This window comes from Coturnix japonica, chromosome 2, assembly GCF_001577835.2.
Source record: "Coturnix japonica isolate 7356 chromosome 2, Coturnix japonica 2.1, whole genome shotgun sequence".
Lineage (NCBI taxonomy): Eukaryota > Metazoa > Chordata > Aves > Galliformes > Phasianidae > Coturnix > Coturnix japonica.
In genome coordinates, this window is record NC_029517.1 from 58,496,922 (window position 1) to 58,519,926 (window position 23,005).

The following is a 23,005-nucleotide window of genomic DNA, read 5'->3' on the forward strand; positions in this document are numbered from 1 at the left end:
CAACTATTGCTTCTAAGAATTAAGATAAAGCACATGACTAATTAACGTACAAATGCTATGTCAAATTTATTTGTTTCTTGGTTTTGTTTTTGTCTTTCCAGAAAACTGGCAATATATTAGTTTTCTTCTCATTGAACATGGGCTTCCTAACTCTCAGCTCATTAGTGTTAAAGCTTATCTGTCCAATCTTTTATTAGCAATTTTAAATGTAGCAGATATTATTATCATGCTTGAATCATTTTTCAACAAAGAAAGTTGCCAAAAAGAACCCCAAAAGCCTTACAGTACCATTCCTTATGGAGTCACCACTATCTATCTCTCATTTTGCAAAGTCAGTCAAGTTCACACCCACATATATTTTGTCACTAATTTATTGTTTGATATGTAAGAATTAAATCAGATTTAAAAGGTAAACATATGCTACTTCATACAATTTGTTCATTAAAATATTACAATTAAGGTAGAGCACTTACATTTACACTCTGATAAATCAGAAGTAATTCCATTTAATACATATGAATTACATGGGGGTAAGCCCAGTGCCCTAAATTATTCAGAGCAGGGAACTGTATAAAGCATATGACTCATACCTTTAGTAGACTGTGCATGACTTGCCCATACAAAACATTTTCTTTTACTTATACTGACTTAACTATTGTCCTGAGTTTACACTTCCAGTATGCTTTGCTGTATACTGGCTTTCAGTATGAGCAGTGAAAGTGAGAAAGAAATATTTAACAGACTATTTGGAGAACTAGCTGCATCCTTCAGAGGCAGAGTGGATAGCATTAACAGTAATCCTTTGGCTCCAGTAGGAGCTCTCCACAGATCCACAGAAACTCTGAGCTAACCTTACTAAAGAATATTCCTTTCATCTTCACTTTCTCCCGTGTGTTGCAGATATTCTTTAAGGACCATGCTTTCCTTGGTTACGACCCTTATGGTTTAACCAGCATCTCCAGAGAAAAGGTGGTAAATAGAAGAATCTAAAAAGTCAACAGGGGTCTACAGAGTTTGGTTTAAAAATATAGAGAAACTGTTAAAGAGAAACAATCACAAAGAGATTATAATTTTCTTCTATTAAAATCTATAATTAAAAATAATTAACTAAAATATTAAGACTTATAAAATGATATCTATTTTGATACCTATCTATATTGGATAAAGATATCTGGTAAACATGGAAGGCTAATTTCTGAAGGCAAAATTTAGCATAGATCTCTGAAATTTCAAACTGCATTTAAGTTATACTGACCTTACACCTTCCAGGTGCTTAAAAGCTGGTCTTCTGTACTTTGCATGAATTCTGGATTTTTATTCTGGGCTGTACTATGTTTTCCTTCTACCATTCACAGTTTTTATTTTGCCTTGGATTCAGCAGCATATTTTTTGTGTTCATTTCATATCAGAATATACATTCTGAGAATGAAAATAAATTATTAAAAGAAAGGAAAAGAAAGGAAAAAAAAAAGAAAAGAAAGGAAAAAAAAAGAAGATAAAAGAAGAAAAGAAAAGAAAAGAAAAGAAAAGAAAAGAAAAGAAAAGAAAAGAAAAGAAAAGAAAAGAAAAGAAAAGAAAAGAGAAAAGAAGAAAAAGGAAGAATGTAAGTAAGTAACTAACTAACTAACAAAAACCCATTCACACTCTGATCAAAATTCCTGAGTTTTGTCTGTTTTGGTACCAAATTAATATGTTTCATAGTAATAGAAAAATTGTTAAAAACATTTCACAATTATGTACCATATTTCTACAAATGGTATCTAGCCTAAATGACTGCAACTTGATAAGTAATGACAACACACCAAGTACTGTAGCATTGTACAAGACATAGTATGTATCTGTTGTTTGTGTTGTGGACTCCCAATTTGTTTTGATGAGCTCTTGGTATATAAGAAAACCTGAGAACCTTTCCCAGTTTTCCTATGAGAACTGAACATTTCTATTCAACTCTTGTTACAGTCAATTATAACAGTGGTGCTGGGCAGGTTGAGACAAAGATATCACTAACTGCTGCAGCTACTGTAGTGTGAACTTCATGGCAGATATGATTGTGTGAACATCTGCTTTTAATACTTTGTACTTCCCTGCTTTTCAAAATGTGAAATTTTTTGCATATTATGTTCTGCAGTGAGCAAAGCCATCAATTTTAAGCATCTTTTTCCACATTTGCTGCAGAATGAAATCATTTTCTTTTCTCATCAAACAATCCATATAATTAGAGTACTTTATAGCTATCTGTATCAAACAATTAGTGTATTAATTGCTGAGGGTTGGACTATACTATTGAACATGTAAGCAAAATTTTATAAATGCAATTACATTGTTGAAAATGTAATGAACAGGAATGGTATTTCTATAGACAATGAATTCTTTTCACCACAGCTTAACAACAAAGCTTTCTGATTTTCATTATAGATAGTCAGTTGTTTATCCTCAAGGGATATTTCTCTTTTCTGTATCTTAAATTTTCTCTTTATATTTGAAAGATCTAATTCTGATTTGACTTATTTAGATTTTATTCTAAAGAAAAACAATTGATTTCAAAAAAGCCTATCTGCATTTATGAAGCCATAAATAAGACCTTATTGTGGCTCAGAGACTTTTGAAGAACCTTTGAGCATTCACTGAAAGTTAGTCTTGTTTTTCTGCCATAGTTTCTTAAATAAATGTGATGCATAGCAGGCATTTATCTGAGTTTGTTGACAAATGCTTAGCATATTGTTATAATCACTGGGGATTTTAGAACACATCTGATGTGTGTCATGCTCTTGTACATGAACAACATGCATATCTGTTAGTTCATTAAACTGAGAGAGCAGAATTCTGCTTTTAATGGCACAAGCCTCAAGTCAGTTATTCTAGACTTCACTTGCACACTCATTAACTGCTTACCCACTCCACAGAAATTGATACTGTATAGACTTACTGTTGATGGATGGCTCAGGCCCTCAGGAAAACAACACTCTTGAGATCATAGAATTTGCTAACTGTGGTGATAATTTGGGGTTCTTCAAAACAGAAATGTCCAGCTACTCTACAATAACACTGAAACTAGCTCATGAAGAGGAACAATACTGTCTGTACATGCTTTTTAATCTACAAGAATGAAATGTTCTTTTTCCAATTTTAAATATGGAATGCATTAAACCTGCTGATATTTATGTCCTTCTCAGTCAAGGACTGGGAAACCGGAGCTTTTGGGGTCTGTGGAATGGAGCTTGGAAAAGATAGTGACAGGAAGGAGAACATAAAGGATATTTCTTCATGAACTCCTTTCTTCTATCTCTATTTTGATTTCATGAAATGTAACAGTTCAGCTCAAGGCAGATAGCTGATTGTATAAGTAGTCTTTACTATAAGACCTAAAGGCCTTACACAGATATGTAGACTTGTGTGGCTTCCTTTCTACATAGAGATGAGGAAGAGTTATGTCACACACAGTATCACAGTATGTCCTATGCTTTCTTGCTCCATGATTTCTCATGTAAGTGAATATCAGGAGTACAGGTTAGAAAGGAGCTACAAAATATTCAGAAAGGCGGTTAATCTGAATTAAAAAGGCAACAACTCTGTGAGATATACAGAGGAGCAGACACAGCCCAGAGTGAGCACACAGTCATGAGCAGAATAAAGAAAAGCATCAGATGGTATGCGGTGATATTTAAAAGAAGAGTCTCTTCAATACATTTTAAAAGGAACTGATGCAAAACTCCTGTGTCAGATGCAGAACTAGTTCAAATTAAAGAGAATTCCAACATCTGCCAGAATTCATGCAGGAAAATAAGTAAAAATGTCACTTTCTTTAGGAGACGTACTGAAAAATACTATAATTCTGGGAAAACTTTCATAATATTTGTTTTATCAGCCACTTCTAATTTTTAATCTCTATGTTAATAGCTTGCAAGGAAGTGAAGAGCCTGGGGTCTTTTACTGGTAATAGAAAAAAGTCATACTTACAGGTCAACCATCCATTACAAGGATTTCCTTGAGGTACCTCATTTTTAAAGTGAATTTAGTCAACCTGATAAATTGTCAATCTAGAATATTATTTAAAATTTTATGTATTTATTAATGTTTTCAACTGAGATAGAAAATTTATGTACAGAAATTGTTTTATCATATATAGTTTTTATTTTCTGTTTATATTTATTTCAAATACATTTTAATACATGTTAATATTGCATAATTACATAGAAACTGTACCTCTAGGTACTGCAGAAGACAGTTAAAAACAAATGCTTGCCTAAACTGTTCGTAAAGCACACAAATACATAGGCTTTTTAGGGGAAGAGAATTGATTCATAAGAAAATACATGTTTATTCCCAAAATAAGTCTACACCTAAATCTGGAAACTCAATGTCCGGTTTTTCAGTCTAATTGCATCTTTATTTTTTCTGACTTTGCAGAAACTAGAATTTAAAGATAACTTAGTGCAGTTTATTGTATTGTCTAAATTACATGATGTCATGGTTTAAACAAAAAATCCACCTGTGTCCGTGACAGGGGGCTGTGGGCCCCGCAGGGTCCCTAGACCAAAAGGAAAAAAATTAATTAGGAAAAGAAAACAGCAGCAAAGATCTAAGGAGGCACACTTATTTACTAAATACTATAACGAAATACATGATAACACAATATAATACAATATAATACAATATAATTGAAAATTGAGCTAACGAATCAAGCAAAAATAGGAGAGAGAATGAGAGTCCCGTAACCGAGTGGCCTACTGTGAATCTAGGCGAAACGGTGAAGGCTCCCCCACACTCCCCTGAACGCCAGAACTCAAAACACGTCAGTCTAGCCTGCGACTGAGTTAATATAGAGTCCAGGTCCCGTGACCTATCTCTATGCTCGTGTTGTTCTCTGGGAGATTTAGTCTTCTTCTGTGAGTTGCAGATTCAGTAAAATTATTCATGCTTTATATGATGTTACGATGTGGAATACTGATAGCAAAATTACAAAATTATTAAACCATGACACATGACATCTTCAGACTTCTCTATGGCAGCTGCAAATGTACTTTTTAATACTTTATATATTTTAGCATTCAAAAAATATTTGGGGTAAGGAAATACCAACCCAGATCATAGTATCACAGTCTTGTGCGGGTTGGGAGGGACCTTAAAGATCATTGAGTCCAACCCCCGGGATTCGAGCCTCCTGTGTAGCAGAGAGGCACTTCTACCAGTTGCGCCACCCGAGCCTCCAGTGTTGCAAAGTGGCGTCCTTAACCACTGCGCCACTGGAGGCACACACAATGATGCTAAGATGCTAAGAACATGGCTGTAAGGGAGACTAGGAGAGTTCACAGAAGAGAAAACAGTTTGAGATTTCATATATAAAGATGCCACTTCTTACTAATTAAATACACGTGCTTCAAAATACTGAAAACTGTGAGATACTAAGAAACTCATTCCATAAGAAAACAAAGATATTTCTACAGGGATCTGTCATCTGCAGCTGCTGAGCTGAAGCAACTTCTGATACATCTCAGAACTATCCTCCTCATTGTGCATGAGAACCTATATGAGACAATAATATTACTGCATTTGTATAGGTCAGTATCACAGTATTTCTATTTCTCTTCCGAAGTCATCTTTTTCAGACTATAAAGACACACATATCTGCTTGACACAAAAAAAAGTTGTGTAGCCTAGTACACACTAACTTCCTTGTACAAGTGACAGTTGAAGTAGCAGACTTTTCTTATGCTGTTTCAGTTAAGTTTCAGAGAATGATTTTCTTGATGTTCAGAATAATTCAAAGTTTAGTGAAATGAACATCCTCAAAAAGTCAGGCCTCAATAAATCAGATATGGATAGTAACAGTCTATCTCAGAGAATGTAAAAATACACTGTTCTGATTAAGAAATACTTTTTCCCAGCTAATGTATGACTGAATTTAAAGCTCATCCACAAAAGAAGATATAATATAATGCAAAACAATAATTATTTTGCCACTGATGCCAGAATGCAGATACAGGAGTTTTTATTCCCTTTTGCAAAATTTACATGAAATTTTAAAAGGATTTGGATGAAACCAAAAACAACTGATAAATCTGCCTTTAAGATCCTATAGACCTTGATACAGAGAAAAAACTGACATATCAATTTTGGTATTCTATAGTTTTATAGACATATGGTATCATTAAAATGTACACAAAATACTCTCTTGAATATGTAGTGTACATATAAATAAAGAAATTTTGCATGAAAGTCTATCTATAGATATCATCAAATACTTCAATTTCCACAGTTTGTTATGATTCAAAACAGAAAGATTTTTAAATTTTTGTTGCAGTTCAGTCTTACTGTAGCTCAATCAAAAGAGTTTCTATCACACCTAGCAAAAGCCACAGGGCATCATTTGATACAGGGTCTAGGGTGTGGGACTGACTTGATCTGGGCAGCAATGGCCATGACATCTGCCTTGACGATAAGTGAATCCAGCTTCCTGGCTCAGCTGTGGCTGTGCATTACCATTGCTAGTGAGAGTTGCATTAAGGAAAGGTATGAAAATAAACCCAGGATTGAAGATGTTCCCTGCCACTGAGTAAAGAACTTGGGACATGGCTGGTTCATTAAGAAAGACTGGAGCCACTAACTGTGGGATGCAGAATGATGATGGAAGGGTGAAAATAACCCCTGAGAACAAAGAAGTGGGAATAGGGCTTTCTGTATAATGATTAAGGATACTGTAGTCATTTTTTTGTTATCAGTTGTCAACATCAATCTGGACTATGAGTGTTATTACTATTACAGTTGAATTAATTTAAAAACTTTGTTACTTTTCATAGAAATATTGAATCAGAGAATGGCTTAGGTTGGAAGAGACCTCAAGGATCATCAAGTTCCAATTCCACTGCCACAGACAGTGATGCCAGCTGCTAGATTAAGTACTAAATCACAGTGCCCAGAGCCCCATCTAACCCAGCTAGGGACAGGGCATTCACAACCTCTCTGGTCAACCTGTTCCAGCACCTTACCACTCTCTCATTAAAAAAACCTCCTCCTGACATCAAATCGAATTCTTCCTTTAGTGTAAAGTTATTTCCTCTTGTCCTATCAACTATCCTTGTAAGAGGTTAATTTCCCTCAAGTTTATAAATTCCCTTTAAATACTGGAAGGCTGCAATGAGGTCTCTCGGCAGCATTCTCTTGTTCAAACTGAAAAAAAAAAAAAAAGAAACAACAAAACAAAACAAAAAAACGGTTTCTTCAGTCTATCCTCATAAGAGAGGTGCTCCAACCCTTGTATCATCTTTGTGGCTCCCCCTCTGTATGCTCTCCAAATGCTCCACATCTTTCCTGCATTGAGAGTCCCATTCATGGATGCAGTATTCTAGCTGGAGCCTCATGAGGGTAGAGTATAAGCTAACAATCACCTCCCTCACCCTCTTGGCCACCCCTCCTCTGGTGGAATGCAGGATACCACTGGCTTTTCAGGCTGCAAGTGCACACTGCTAGCTCATGTTAAGTTTTTCATCAACCAGGACCCCTAAGTCCTTCTCAGCAGGGCTACTCTCAAAGACTACTTCTCCCAGTTTGTATACTTGTCTGGGATTATCTTTACCCTAGTGCAAAATCTTTCACTTTTCTTTATTGAACTACATTAGGCTTACAGGGGCCCACCATTCAACTTTATCGAAGTCAGTATGGAAGTTATCCCTTCCTTTTGCTATACCAGTTGCACCACTCAGCTTGGTGTCATCAGCAAAATTGCAGAGAGTGCATTTGATTCCATCATCTATGTCACTAATAAATATGTTAAAAAATACTGGACCCAAGCATTCTTGAATGTTAAAGATGTTAAAGAATACTGGACCCACAAGTGTTCCCTGGGGGATACCTCTCATTGCTAGCCTCCACTTGGACATAAAGCCATCGACCACAACATTCTGGACACGATCTTCCAAATGATTCCTTATCCACTGAATAGTCAACTCTTCAAATTCATATTTTTCCTATTTAGAGATAAGGATATGGTGGCTGAACATGCCAAAGGCATTGATAAGTCCAGATAGGTGACATCAGTTGTCTTCCTTTTGTCCATTTATGCTCTCACTCCATTTCTTCCCCCCCTTTCTTGTAAATGAGAATAATGTTTTCTCATTTTCCAGTCCCCAGGAGCTTTGCCTGAAGGTCATGGCTTTTCAAATATGATGGAAAGCGGCTCGGCAACCACATTAGAGAATTCCATTAGGACCCTGGGATGTATGTCATCCTGTCCCATGGACTTGCACATTCAGTCTCATGAGTCAGTCTTGGACTTACTCCACTCTTACAGTAGGGGGGAGTTTGCTCCCCCAGTTCCCACATAGAAGTTCAGGTTCAGAGACATGATAGTCCTAGCTGCCAGTGAAGACTGAGGCTAAGAACTCATTCAGTACCTCAGCTTTCTTCACATATTATATAGGAAGTTCTACTTTGTCATTTAGCAGGATCAGTACGCTTTCTTTGGCCTGCCTCATTTGACCTATGAACCTGTAGAATCCCTTCTTGTTTTTGGTTTTTTTTAACAGCCCTCAACAAGTTCAGTTCTATGGGTACCTTGGCTTTCCTAATCCTATCTCTGCAAGTCTGGACAGCATCCCTGTATTCTTCCCAGGTGACACATCCTTGCTTCCACTGCCTGTACTTGCCCTTCTTTTCCCTCAGTTTGACCAGCAGGTCCTTGCCAAGCCATGCCAGTTTCTTGCCCCCTGCTTTCTCATTAAGAGGGATAGAGAGTTTTTGTGCTCTCTCATAAAGACATTAAAGCTTTATAGCCAGCTTTGGTCCCCTTCTCTTTCTCTAACGACTTCTTCCCCGGAGATCTTGTCCAACAATTCCTAACAGGCTGAAGTTCGCTTTCTTGAAGTTCAGGGTCCTGACTCCACTCTTTGCCAGGCATATGTTCCTTGAGATCATGAATTTGACCATGGTGTGGTTGCCACAGCCCAGGCTGCCTCTGATCTTAATTATCTCTAGTGATCTCCTATGCGTTGGTGAGCACCAGGTCCAGTAATGTTTCACCTCTGGTCAGTCTGTCCAATACTTGAAGCAGAAAGTTATCATCAGTGGATAACTGACATTTTAATTATATTGTTAGGATTTAATTACTCTAGTTATAATTTTTTGATTCCACACAAAACAATATTTTGAGCATAAAATTAGGTATATTTGATCTTCATATAGCCATTTAATCACAATTCTTTTCATAAGCAGGACATTTCTAGTGGTTCTTGGTTCTTCAAAAACAATTTGGTACACAACTAAGATATGTTTAATAACAACAGTTAAGCATGTACTGAGAAATATATTCTTTCATATGTATTAAAAAAGAAAATAATGTAGAAACATGTTTTTTGCTCACCTTGCTAAAGTACGAATTTGCTGTACAGATATTTTCATAAAAGGGAAGAATGTATACTGTTAGACACATTCACTTCCATGGGTTCCATCTGTGATACCCTGTGGCCTGAGTTAATACAAACAGGTGGTTCAATTTTTTTTTAATAATTATTTATTTATTTATTTATTTCTGTTTGTTAGGAAGTTCGATAAAAAGACAGGGTGGTTGTGAGTTCTTTTGTAAGAGTAAATCTACACACTTGGATGCCTCTCAGGAATGTCTTAGCATTACCTGGTGAATTAAAAAACGTCAAACAATTTGGCAGAGGTTTTGTTGTATGTTGTGTTTTTTACTTACTTCTCCATGTATCATAAAAAATGAAAGAAACTTGACGTTGGTGGACTTGTCTTTGACTTAGCAAGATTCCAGTTGTCACTGTATGTCTTCAGTCACATATCTCTTTCAGTCACTTCACACAACCGACACATTGCTGACCTAAGTTTGCATTGCGTTTTGATCTTGACTGCAGTTCCATTATTATGAGTATGCACTTCTGTGTCCTGTGTTATTTACACACTAACTAACTTCAATTTGGTGTCTTTTGTTCTCTTGCTATTAATTTTGTTGTGAACAGAATACCAGTAGAGCTCTCATTCTAATTAGGATAGCTGTTAACTATGACAGTAAATAAAACTTCATACTGATACAAAATCATATGAGATTTAATTCTGTAATAGAGAATTGCGTATTTAATGAAGTAAATGCAATCTGTAGTTCATTCAAACTGGATAGTGTGTTTTAAATACATTTTGGAAGTTTCATATATTTAAAAATAGCTCAAAATGAAACTCAGGGTATGACTATTTGACTCAATATATTTCACTTTATGAGATTTTTGCATGAGCTTTTTGAACTCTTGTAGCAGGCTACTAAAGATGTACTGCAAGAGACTTCTGCTATGGCACAATTGACAGTGAGGTTGTACTCCTTTTTTTTGATTTAGAGTGAGTGAGTTTACAGGTTGAATTTTATTAGGAGAGTTACATGATTTCCAGTGCACAGCATCTTAGTTTTATAGTTCTCACATTTTGCCCATAGTTCTCAGCTCTTAAAGACAAAAGCCATACTTAACTTTCCTATTAAAATCACACCAGGGTCATATGACAAGGCTGGACAGCCCCACGAATTAATTCAGGCCTTGAACAATAGCCATTTAATATGTCACTTTTGAAGATATGTTGCTACAATAGTAAAAAATAAAAATAAAAAACAAGGAAACATATGCATAGTACTATATCACCGGAGATATTCTCTGTTTCTACTAGCAGAGAATATTATTTTTCTCCTATTTTCATTTATATTTTCTACCTCAGTTTCATTAATTAAAAAATAAACTGAAAAATCAGAATTCTGCAAAATGACAAATGCTTTGAAGAGCTTATCTTTGAGAAAGCTTAATAGGATCTGATTTTCCAGAGCAAATTTGTTAGCAGTCCTGTCACTGAGTATTGATTCATCATTGGAAAGGTTCTCTCACATACAGAGATTCCATTTGCCATATCTATCAATTTGCCTCATAAAACTGTATATCAATATGCTAAATGGAATCAGAATCCAGCACAAGTAACAGTTCATATAGTGTACAGTTTCTCAGACCTGCTTCTGAAAAAACAAACAAACAAACAAACAAACAAACAAAAAAACCCACCCTTCTAAGACATATCAGAAGAGTCCTCATTTCCTTTTCTTCACCAAATATGAATGCAATAGTGAAAGGAAGTAGAACTGGCTGAGTTCCCAGCATCAGAAAATAAGGTAAGAAGACAGAGAACTTGCCTGTATGAACAGAAGATGGGAAAAAGAAACAAGAAATACAAGAACAATCCCTTGAAAGTACAAACTGTATCATAGAAAGTCTTCAATATACTTTTAATTTGAAACAGCAGCAAGCAGTGCGGTTCATTAACTAAACTTCTGTCCAGAGAAGAAACAGAATCCTCCAGATATAAGCATTGTTTTCATTTGGATGAAAAAGTGAAATAAGAATGAGATTAGCTCTTTATTTTCACAGATTAACTTCCAAAGAATCTAAAAGAAAAAATAAATAAATAAAATAAAATGTTTTTTGAATGAGTATAGCCTCTTTTATCTTTTTCATATTTAATTACGTTTTTCATTTTTACTGATCTTCTTTTCCGTATGTTAATTGTTTTGTTTAGCCTTAAGCTGTGAAAGGTTGCATAACTAACCTACTGAAACAAAATAAATAAATTCAAGAAGGAATACTTTAAATGAATACCTTAAATTGAATGCTAGAATGAAAAGCTTAGAAGAGTTATCAATGTTTGACTCAGTTTTTCTAAGGATAAAATAAAAAATGTTATTCAAAACATTTTACCACTGTTGAATTATTTTAAGTGTTCCACTAAGGATTTAATGAACTAGATATTGACTCTTGTGATCTTCAGTATGATAATTTTGAGTAAATATAAATCAGTACTAAAGAAAAATGACCACTTTAAAGCTAAATTGAGATAAATACTGTTTTTTAAGGAGAGATACATTCATAATGTATTCATTCATAATGTATACATTCATAATGTTCCCAATGGAACCTGCTGCAACAGTTTCTGCATTGCAGTGATTTTCAGAGAATCATTTTTAATAACAGTTATCATCATCAGATCAGAATGAAATTTGAATGCAACTCAACCTGAAGATTCACAGAGTCACAGAATCAAAGAATTGTAGGGGCTGGAAAGGACCTCTAGAGATCATTGAGTCCAACCCCCTGACAAAGCAGGCTCCCTAGACCAGGTTGCACAGGTAGGCATCCAGGTGGGTCTTGAACATCTCCAGAGGAGGCTCCACAACCTCTCTGGCAGCCTGTTCCAGTGCTCTATCACCCTTACTATGAAATTCTCAAGCACATTTCTGCAGAAATTCCTATGCTTCAGTTTGTGGCCATTTCCCCTTGTTCTATTGCCACACACTGCTGAAAAGAGTCTGGCCTCAACCCTTTTCCTCTCATATCTTAGATACTTATAGACATTGATCAGATCCCCTCAGAGTCTCCTTGTCTCAAGGCTGAACAGACTCAGGTGACTCATCCTTTCCTCATAAGAGGCACTCCATTGCCTTTGTCATCTTTGTGGCCGTACGCTGGACTCTTTCCAGAAGATCTGTCTTTTTTGTACTGGGAAGGCCGTTACTGGACACACTACTCCAGGTGTGGCCTCACCAGGGCGAAGAAGATGGGGAGGACAAACATCCCTGAGCTGCTGGCCACACTGTTTTAAATGCACCCCAGGATTCCATTGGTCTTCTTGGCCATCAAGGCACTCTGCTAGCTCATGGCCAACCTGTTTTCCATCAGGACACCCAGGTCCCTCTCTACAGGGCTCTCTTCCAGCTCCTCACCCAACCTGCGCCAGTGCACACAGTTATTCCTCCCTAGGTGCAACCTCATCTGGTTCCTCTCTGCCCAAATTCAGTGTTGTTATGCTACTATCTGGTACTTAAAGCAAATGACTATCTTATATTTTTGTACATTTTTCCTTTTAATTATCAGAAGGTTAATCAGAATCACAGAATCACAGATGTTGGAAATGGCTTCTGGAGATCATCTAATCCAACCCTTTGCTAAATCAGGTTCCCTAGAATAGGTTACACAGAAGAGTGTCCAGGAAAGATCTGAATATCTCCAGAGAATGAGACTCCACAATCTCTCTGGACAGCCTTTTCCAGTGTCTCTGTAACTCTCCAAGTAGAGACAATTTCAGATGGAACTTCCTGTGTTCTAGTCTGTGCCCACTGTCCTTTGATCTGTGTCACTTGGGACCATGAAAGGAGCCTTGTTCCATCCACTTTTCATAAGCATTGATAACTCCTTCCCCCTCAGTATCTTCTGGAAGCTGAATAGTCCTGGGTCTCTCAGCTTTTCCTTACAGGGGAGATGCTCTATGACCCCAGTCATCTTTGTTGCTCTCTGCTGGACAGTCCCTAGAAGTTCCCTGTCTATTTTGAATTGAAAAGCCCAGAACTGGACACAATACACCACATGTGGTCTCACCAGAGCATAGTTGAGGGGGAGAAGCATGCCTGTGCTGGTCACCTTTTTAATGCACCTCAGAATACACTGGCCTTCTGTGCCTCAAGGACACACTGCTGGCTCATATTCAATCTGTTGTACACCAATCTGTTGTACTGTTGTACATCCTTCTCTGCAAAGCTTTTTTCCAGTAGGTCAACCCCTAACCTGTACTGATGCATGTGGTTATTCATACATTGAATCTATATTAGGCACAAGAAAGCTCCTTTGATCTTGCTAGCACAAAATATTAGAATATATTATGGCTTATTTTGTGTTTCTTTTAATCAGAGAGTTTTATTATTACTTTTTTTACTAGAAAGAATGATTTATTTTAATCTTTACCTGTCTACTCGGAAAATAAAATTACTCTATTTAGAAATATATATATTCTATTCATGTTTTTCCCATGGTTTTAGATAGAAGTAAGACATTATTTAATATAATAATACTGATCACTATAATAATATTGACAATAAATTTATAATTTTTTATATTTAAATTTATATTTATATTTAAAATTTATAACCAAATTTTAAAACAAGAAAGAATTCTTATGTAAATGAAAGTCCATTGAATATGCTGACAAAATTGATAATTCAGTGTGACAAAACTTTAACAAATGTAATAAAAAATTAACAAAAATTAAGGTGCTTTCAATATCAACATGAAGTTTTCATTTCCTTTATTTTTTGTAGAAAACCATCTTTTACTGAGGAATTGCTTGTTAGAAAATTATTGTAATCATGTTTTATATTTAGACTTAACAAAATTTAAGTGAATAATGCCTGTACATATTAGTATAGATTTTCCTGTGAGTAAATTTAAATACTGGAGTACAACAAAGTGCTTAGATTAATTCTTTAAAAATTTAAGCTCTACAACTCACGCTACAGCATCCTGAAGGGCGGTTGTGATGAGGAGCTTGGCCTCTTCTCCCAGGCAACAAACAGGACCCAAGGAAATGGCTGCAAGTTGTATCAGGTGAGGTTAAGACTAGACATAACAAGGAACTTTTTCTATCAGAGTGTAGTCAGGCACTGGAATGGCCTGCCCAGGCAGGTCGTGGAGTCACAGTCCCTGGCAGTGTTCAAGAGGTGTCTGGATAAGGAGTTAGGAGATATAGTTTAGTGGTTTTCCGTAGGTATGTTAAAGAGAGGATGGTTGGACTAGATGATCTTGTCTAGATAGGTCCTTTCCAACCTTGTGATTCTATGATTCTATGAATAATAAAAATAAATAAATAAATAAGGTCTGTTACCTACGTTTTCAGTCTCACTTCTACTTGATATAAACTTCTATGATTATCTTGATTTAATCTTCTGTTTGGTGTACTGATGGACTGTTGGCTTAAATATGAGCCAGCAGTGTGCCCAGGGGTCCAAGAAGGCCAATGGAATTCTGGCTTGTATCAGGAATAGTGTGGTGAGCAGGACTAGAGAAGTAATCCTGCCCCTGTACTCAGCATTGATGAGGCTTCACCTTGAGTAATGTGTTCAGTTTTGGGCACCTCAATGCAGAAAGGACATTGAGATGCTGGACCAGGACCAAAGAAGGGCAAGAAGGCTTGTGAAGGGCTTGGAGAATATGTGCTATGAGGAGAGACTGAAGGAACTGGGGCTGTTTAATCTGGGGAAACGGAGGTTGAGGGGAGACCTTATTGCTCTCTTCCAGTATCCGAAAGGTGCTTACAGCGAGGTTGGGTTGGTCTCTTGATTTAGTGGAGGGTTGGGGTAGTATGCTTAGGTTGTTGTTGGACTCGATGATCTTTAAGGTCTTTTCCAACATGAGCAATTCTATGAATCTATGAAAGTTAAACATTAAATATGTTTAATATTTTATCTACATTTCTAAATAAAATATTTCTCTTCTTGGAGAAAATATCTTAATATTATGAAAACACTGTCATGGTTACAGAAAATATGGAAGATCCAAGTTACTTAGGAGTCAAAACTGAATAATAGTATTACTATTTAAATCAGATGCCATTTTTGCTTTCCTCTGCCATTCCCTGATGTGAAAGGGAATTAGGTTGGATGTTAGGGGGAAGTTTTTTACTATGAAAGTGGTGAGGTGTTGGAACAGGTTGCCAAGTGAAATAGTAGATGCCCCATCCCAGGAGGTGTTCAAGGCCAGGTTGGATGGGGCCCTGGGAAACCTGGTCTAGTAAATGGGGAGGTTGGTAGCCCTGACTAGCAGGGGGCTTGGAGATTCAAAATCCTTGAGGTCCCTTCAAACCTGGGCCATTCTGTGATTCTGTGACAGACTTTCACAGAATAGTTTGTATAATGCATATAAAGAATGTACTGAAAATCTGAAAAGTATGATTGGTTTACTTCAGGTCAACTCATTTTTATTTTAAATGTTATCAAGGAAAGTATTTTTCTATTAAAGTGCATTAATGTTTCTATTAAAAAAAAATATTTTCCATATATTAAAAAAAAAAAAAGAGAGAGAGCCAGACACCTGAAAAATAAACAAACACAATAAAAGCAAATACCACATTCTCTCTCAAAAAACAATGAAACCTTTTTAAACATTGCTTCAAAACAGTCACATTATATTTTCTATTGTTCCTTACAGAACATAATTACTGTTTGATTGGTTTGATTATTAGTCACCTGCAACCTGCTATCAAGGTCAACTCCAGAAAGAAACAAAAACAAAACAATAACAGCCCTCAATCACAAGCTTCATTTTTTTCTACTTTAGAAGGCTAGGAATATTTTATTTAGAAGATGTTGAGTGCTGCATTCATATACATATTATAATACATGAATACATAGAAAAAAAACCCATCATAATGTAATATATACAATATTTGTTCGATCAGCAAGAGATTCATTTAGGAAAATTGTATCAATAACAGCTACTTTATGAATTCAGAATACAATGAACTAATCATCTTAAATCATAAACATAATTAGAATGATATTAAGTTATACTAACCATTTTTAATAGTTGTCCACATCAGCTATTTTTTAATCATGTATCCACAGTTCGTGAAGTCATTGAGAATATATACTTACAGACACACCTTAATGCTGACAGTTTTATGATTAATTACACAAACTGTAACACTGGGGATGAAAACTAGAAGTACTGCTGACTGTTTTATTTGCCTTTTCTTGTGTGCTACAAGTAATTATTATTTTAATATATGATAAGAAGGCTGCTCAAAAAGAAATACTTCCTATTTTATTATGTGGGCCCGCAGTGTCGAAGGCAGATGTTGGTAATATGGCAGTAGAGGTGGAATTTTCCTGCCGATATTGCGTTGTATTTTGTTGACATGTTACAGATGTCAGCATAGGGGCAGTCTCACAAAATGGTGCCCATATGAAGCATGAAGCAAAGGGGTGGAACTGAATTTCTCCACACAGGAAAAAAAAACAAAAACCAAACAAACACAAAAATGGCACCAACTGACATTCATCAATGCTTACTGAATATTTCTGGAAACCAAACAGTGGATGTAAGTGAGGTGCCCCAGGTGACCTCATCCTCCACTACATCTCTATCCTGCAGCTAGGAAGCAGTAGTGTTGGTTTAGTGCTGCCTTTTTTCCACCAGAATGCATGAGACCTGTACTATTTTGCACAGACACACCCAGGGCAGTTACAGACCTCAGCCAAAAACCTCGCTTCCAAAAAGACCATGTTTGACATTCCACCCAAACAGAGGAGGGAAATGTCAGAAGAATCTCAGAAGAGAAGAGGCTTCAGTAGGCAGTTAGACCCAGTCACTCAGTCACTGCACAACAAACCTATGTTACACCTCTGTAAAGACTCTTCAGAGTCTACAGGTTCTAGGTAGCCCTAACTCAGCCCTTAATCAGTGCAGAGCTAAGGATAAAGAAAGCCTGTCAACACAACTAATTTTAAACTGATCTTAAATGATTTTTTTCCTCTAACTAAAATATTGATTTCAGCTGTGTTTATAGATAATTCCTACATCTTTTCCAAACAAAAAGAGACAGCTCAACTGCTTTCTGTAAACTACTTCTAGAGTTAGAAACTTCACAGAGGAAACAACATCCAAACAATATCCATTTTCCAAGAGGGGAAAAAATTCTTTCAGATTATTATAGTAAAGAAAAAAAATAAAGAAAAATAAATTTAAAGATTCCATAGAGTACTCTAGTGCAAATACACATGGTTGCTCTGAAAGTAATGCATCCTACCCTGGGGGGGGGAGGGGGGAGGGGAAGAAAAATTAGTAAAAACAAAACAAAACAAAACCGAAAAAAAAAAACAAAAACCTTTTTCTTAATTATTTTTATTGTCTGAACAGCCTGAATGATCCAGGTACAGCAAAAGAAGTGCATGATCCAATGATTAATCACAGCATGAAAAATGAGTAGCCAAAAGCCATAACAAACTGGTTGCAAACAGCCTGTGGGGCACAATTCACTTGTCAAATGTTTCAGCATTTATTTGAAGTTTGAAAAAGGGTTCTGATGAATTGATATTGATTTGCAAAAAGATGGATGAAATCACTGATTTATTTTACAGTGAACCATGTGACTACTCCACCAGGGAAAATTTGCAATAGGATTATTTTTTCCTTCTCTCATACAGAGTATGATAACTTTTATTTGGCTTTATCATAACTAGCAGGAACAATCTGATAGGCAAGCAAAAAAATATATATTTTTTCTATGAAAAATATTTTCATCTTTTATTTTAACTAACTATGTAATTTTTAATCTAAGGCTATTGGTCACAGAAGTTAAAGTCTGTAATGAGAAAGGACCTTCTGTTTTCTTTGAAACTTATAGGGGCCAAAACATAATTGTAATTTATGTTAGTTAAATTTACAGAAGAAGTACACTTTGACATGTTTGATGCATGCATATTTATAGAAACGTGGATAAAAGAGAATTTTGGCTTGTTTCATCTTTAGCTCTGTCTTTACTGCATTTGATGTCAGTCTAACTCTAGTGCCTTGACTGGATATGCATCCTAGGATTCTTTCAACCTCACATTAGACATTTAATATAGGCACTAAAGAATTAAATTCTGAATATACAATCTGCAATATATATAATTAAATATTTCTGGTCAGAATTTAAATCTTTAATTATAGTTGGGAGGGGGGGGGGGGAAATGGCTACCAAATTAACATAATTCTAAAAAATCTACATTGTGCAGGTTAAATATTTCTGCCCCACAACTTAAGTCACTCTTAAACCATAGTTTTTATAACATCTGTCTCTAAATTTTGCACTTGTTTAATGAGTTCTAAATATGTTCTAATACTAATTTTAATCAGTAATAATTAGTGCTGAATAGATAAGAATACATATTTATAAGATAGTAAGCTAAAGGGACATGCAGAATGAAGGTTTTGCATCATACCTATTTAGCATGGTTTCTTAACTGCTAAGTAAAGACACATACATGGGTCACTCTGAAAATAATGTTGCTTATTTATTTCTTTGGAAACTGCAATAGATACAAAGACCAGAATACTACTATTTGATAGAGCACATTCTCAGCTACAAAATACTGCTTTTCTACACAGTTGCTACCATTACCTATTCATTTTTGCCAGCAATGAGCAAGAGTGAATATGTGCTGTGCTCATAAAAATCTGCACCAGTAGAGGTGACCCACTCTTGTATTTATCACTGCTGGAACTCACTACGTACCACCTCACTGTGCTCACAGCCACTGTTTGGTCTCCAGAAATGTCCAGCAAGCATCACTGAATGTCAGTGGGTGTCATTATTTATTTATTTATTTATTTATTTTTTTGCATGGTGGAATTTAGTGACACAGTTTTGCTTCATATGCACTTCCATATCAGACACCATTCTGTCAGACTGTTCCTCTGCTGCCATCTGTCACATGGCAACAGCATGTAATGCAATATTGGTGGGAAGGTTTATCCTTTTCTTCCATACTACCAACGTCTGCCTTTATTATGTCGTGGCCCCAAATAATAAATCACCCATTGTATTTTAGAAATCTTCTTCCTCTCCCCCCACCCTCATCATGTTATTAATAATTAAGAGGAGTGTGTTAAATGAATAGAAAATGCAGTTGAATTTCCACTGTCTCATTTCTGCCAAAGATTGTGTAGAATCATGTTCCATTACTTAAGGAAGTATGTACTAATTTTGTTGCTGGAATAGCCATCTTCAAGAATTAGAAAGAAGACAGTCTGTTTTCAAAATTCCTGAGAAGTATGTGATTGTGAGGAGAGTGAAGGTTCAACAGGTAAACAAGAGCTCAGTTATTAAGGTAAAACACCTTTCCTCTTCAGTATTGTTTGATTCACAGTAATATAAATATCAACAAAATGTAGTCCTTAATTATTTGGGATTTTCTGTTTCACAGTGTCTGATTACCTATCTTTTCCTATCTTTACCACATAATGAGTGATTTCCAACCAGTAATTATAGTGTTTAATAAAATTTGAGATGACTTTAATTATCTTGTGCTTACACTTTAAAATGTGGTAATTGTTCCATGTGGCTAACCCTACTGCCAGCCTTTCCCACCTGCTTCTTCTGTTTACATTTTATGAATGAGTGAGCTCTTTTCCAAGTAAGAAATAGCAGTTAGGCAGCCCTTTAAAGTCCTAGTAAAACAGCTAAATACAATAAACAATATTGCATTCTTTTATTTTGTACATACTTCTTTCAGTGTTATTGTATTAATTTGACTTCAATGAATTCCATATCCTTATTCCCAGCTATTTTTCTACCACTCCTTTATTCTCTTCTTATAACTCCTTTCCTGACCCGTATCTCTCTGTACATATATATATATGTGTTTGTTTGTTTATTCATTCATTTGTTCATTTATTTATTTATTTTTCCAGAATACAGTATGATTTCCCTTTTTCCTGTTATCTATTTAGTCACCTCCTTTCTCCTTGTTCTCTTTATGTAAGTGGAAGCCTACCGTAGTTTGCCCTTCCTTACTGTCAAAACTTTTTTTGCCAGAAAAATCTGAGCTAGGATATATTTTATCAAAATGTCCTTCAAGTAAAAACATTATTCCACTCTAACAGATTAATCCATACCAAAACTTTAGTGTCTTATTATTCAACTAACAAAAATTGAATGTCTTGTTTTATTAAAGAGATTGCTCTATTTGCCAAAAGATAAAACTTGAAAACATCAGTTTTCTTTTTTCTTGCTTTATAAGAATTACTAATATATTGAAATTGTCAGTGCTAGCTTTCTATTTAAAATGTGTTGTTGTTTTTTTCCTCTCTTCTAAAGCAGCGTGTAACTCAGAAATGTAAAAACTGAACTTCCCATCATCAGATGTTTTAGGAGTTTTGAAATAATTATTATTTTATTTTTATTTTAGTAGAATGAATGCTGGTTGCCAATGTAGCTTTTCACTTCAATGTAAGTGGAAGGCACGCTGTAATAGAACCAGTCAGGATTATAGAACCCATCATCAGATTCTAGAGAATAACTAAATTCACAGTCATGATTGAATTATGATGTAATAATGAATGGCAATGCAATTTTCAAAAGGAGCAGAAGAGCATAACTGAAAAGTCAGAATATATGTAATATGTAGTTTGCACTGTTTCCAATCCTGGTTGACTGTTTTCAGGAACTGAGTTAGAACATATGGAAGAACAGGAATGTTCATTCACCTAGAAGGCCTATATCGTCTCAGTGTAATGAACATAGAACCTTTAGCCGGTGATGAGTAGTGAGGAATCTGAGTGTGAGGGAAATTCATAGGTCAGGTTTTGATACTGATTAACCACAGTAACAGGTGAGACACTTCATTTATATGTGATAATTTACTTGTTGAAGTGGTTGTAGATACTAATAGTTTTCTTGGATATATGTCTCCCATAATTTCATTCTTTTGTTTAGTAGTTAGCCATACCATCAGTAAGTCAGGTAATATTTTAAGCATTACATGCAGCTGGATACAAATTGGTAATTAACTTACGTATAAATTCTTACATTCTTTTTTTAAGAGCTTGCCTATCATCGCACTCGACAAAACCTTTACAACTGTTCATGACTTTGTATGAGTTGGTTTACTAATGTCTTTCACCATTCATCCACAACTAGGGACATTCAAACACAAAAACTAATATACACATCAAAATAGCTCAGACACAAAAAAACCAAAAAACAACAAACAAAAAAAAAACCCCACAAAAAAAAAACACAAAACAAAACAAAGATTTATAAAGAAATAGAATTGGATATGAATTGACCAAAGACCAAAGACCAAATCTGTTGCTTGAGATACTATGTGAAAGTCAAAATTTGTTAAGTACAAGCACATCAGAATGTCAGTGACTAAACTGATAAAGCACATGGAAATAAACTCAAAGGATAGGTGAAAGTATTCTACTTAGTATGTGTTGAGGTGCTACCAAGTAGAATTGTTTTAAAATTAGACGCATCTCCTGGGCATCATTACTTTAATCAGAGTGTCTCTATGTATTATATTAATCAAACATTATTAGAAATGTCCATTTGGTGTTCATGCCTCAGTGCTGTGGTATTTTCTGAACAAAATAAGTCTGTTTTATAGCTATTCCCTCATAGCTATAGTGGGAAAGGGAGGGGTAGCAATAATTAGGCTAAGAAAAAAATATATATATTTGGGTTGAATTCTGATCTCCTAAGCATGCTATCTCTACACATTTACAGTTGAAATTTCTGACTTGCTATGAAGTAAAAAAATTACTTGAAAAGAAAGATAAGTTTGCTTGAACAGTGCTCTGTGCTTTCACAGTTTGTTTGCTTTTAGTCTTGAGCAGGTTTATTTATAGTTAATATACATACAGGCCTTGCTACTTCTTTGCAAATGTAAATTCCTTTGCTCTGCTGAAAGCCTTTTGTTTTGTTTTGTTTTGTTTTGTTTTGTTTTTGTTTTTTGTTTTGGCTTAAAAATAAAAGGATAAAATTGTTTGTCCTTTAATTTCAACAAGTCATGGCCTTATCTCGTTAAATTAAGAAAGCTACCTTCCCTGTAACTTCTAGATACTTAAATGTTCTTTTTAAAATAATAAATACAAATACCATTGCAGTTGCATTCTATTTTCAGATAGTATTTTTGCTCTTTTATTACAGCGTCTCCACTGTCAGATACCATAATTAAACCAAGATAGACGTCAATCATAATGTAAATAATGTGATATAGACATGAATAGTAAAACTAAAGTTGAGTATTATAGATGAAAATTTGTATTGATGATAATTTGAAACTTAAGGCAATTTGGTAAAGGGTCTTTAAAAATACATTAAACATTGTCCAATTCCATAACAAGGAGGAGCAGCCTAGTAAAATGGAAGAATAGTTAAGTTATGGCAAGTAGTAGTGAAAGACGAAGGACTGAAGAGAATTGATTGAGATTCTCAGAGTTCCATTGGATTTACTGTGCACTCTTATCATTCACTTTCAGATTGCAACAGTACATAATTAATACCTCAGTCTCTGTATCTTTTTTTTTTTTTTTTTTTTCTTTTTCTTTTTCTGACTTAGTCAAAGCCTTTGACTTCATCTGTCTCAACTCCTGTGAGTTTCCATAAACTGGTAAAGTATCCTCAGATGTTGTAGTCATTTATGGAAAATAGGCCA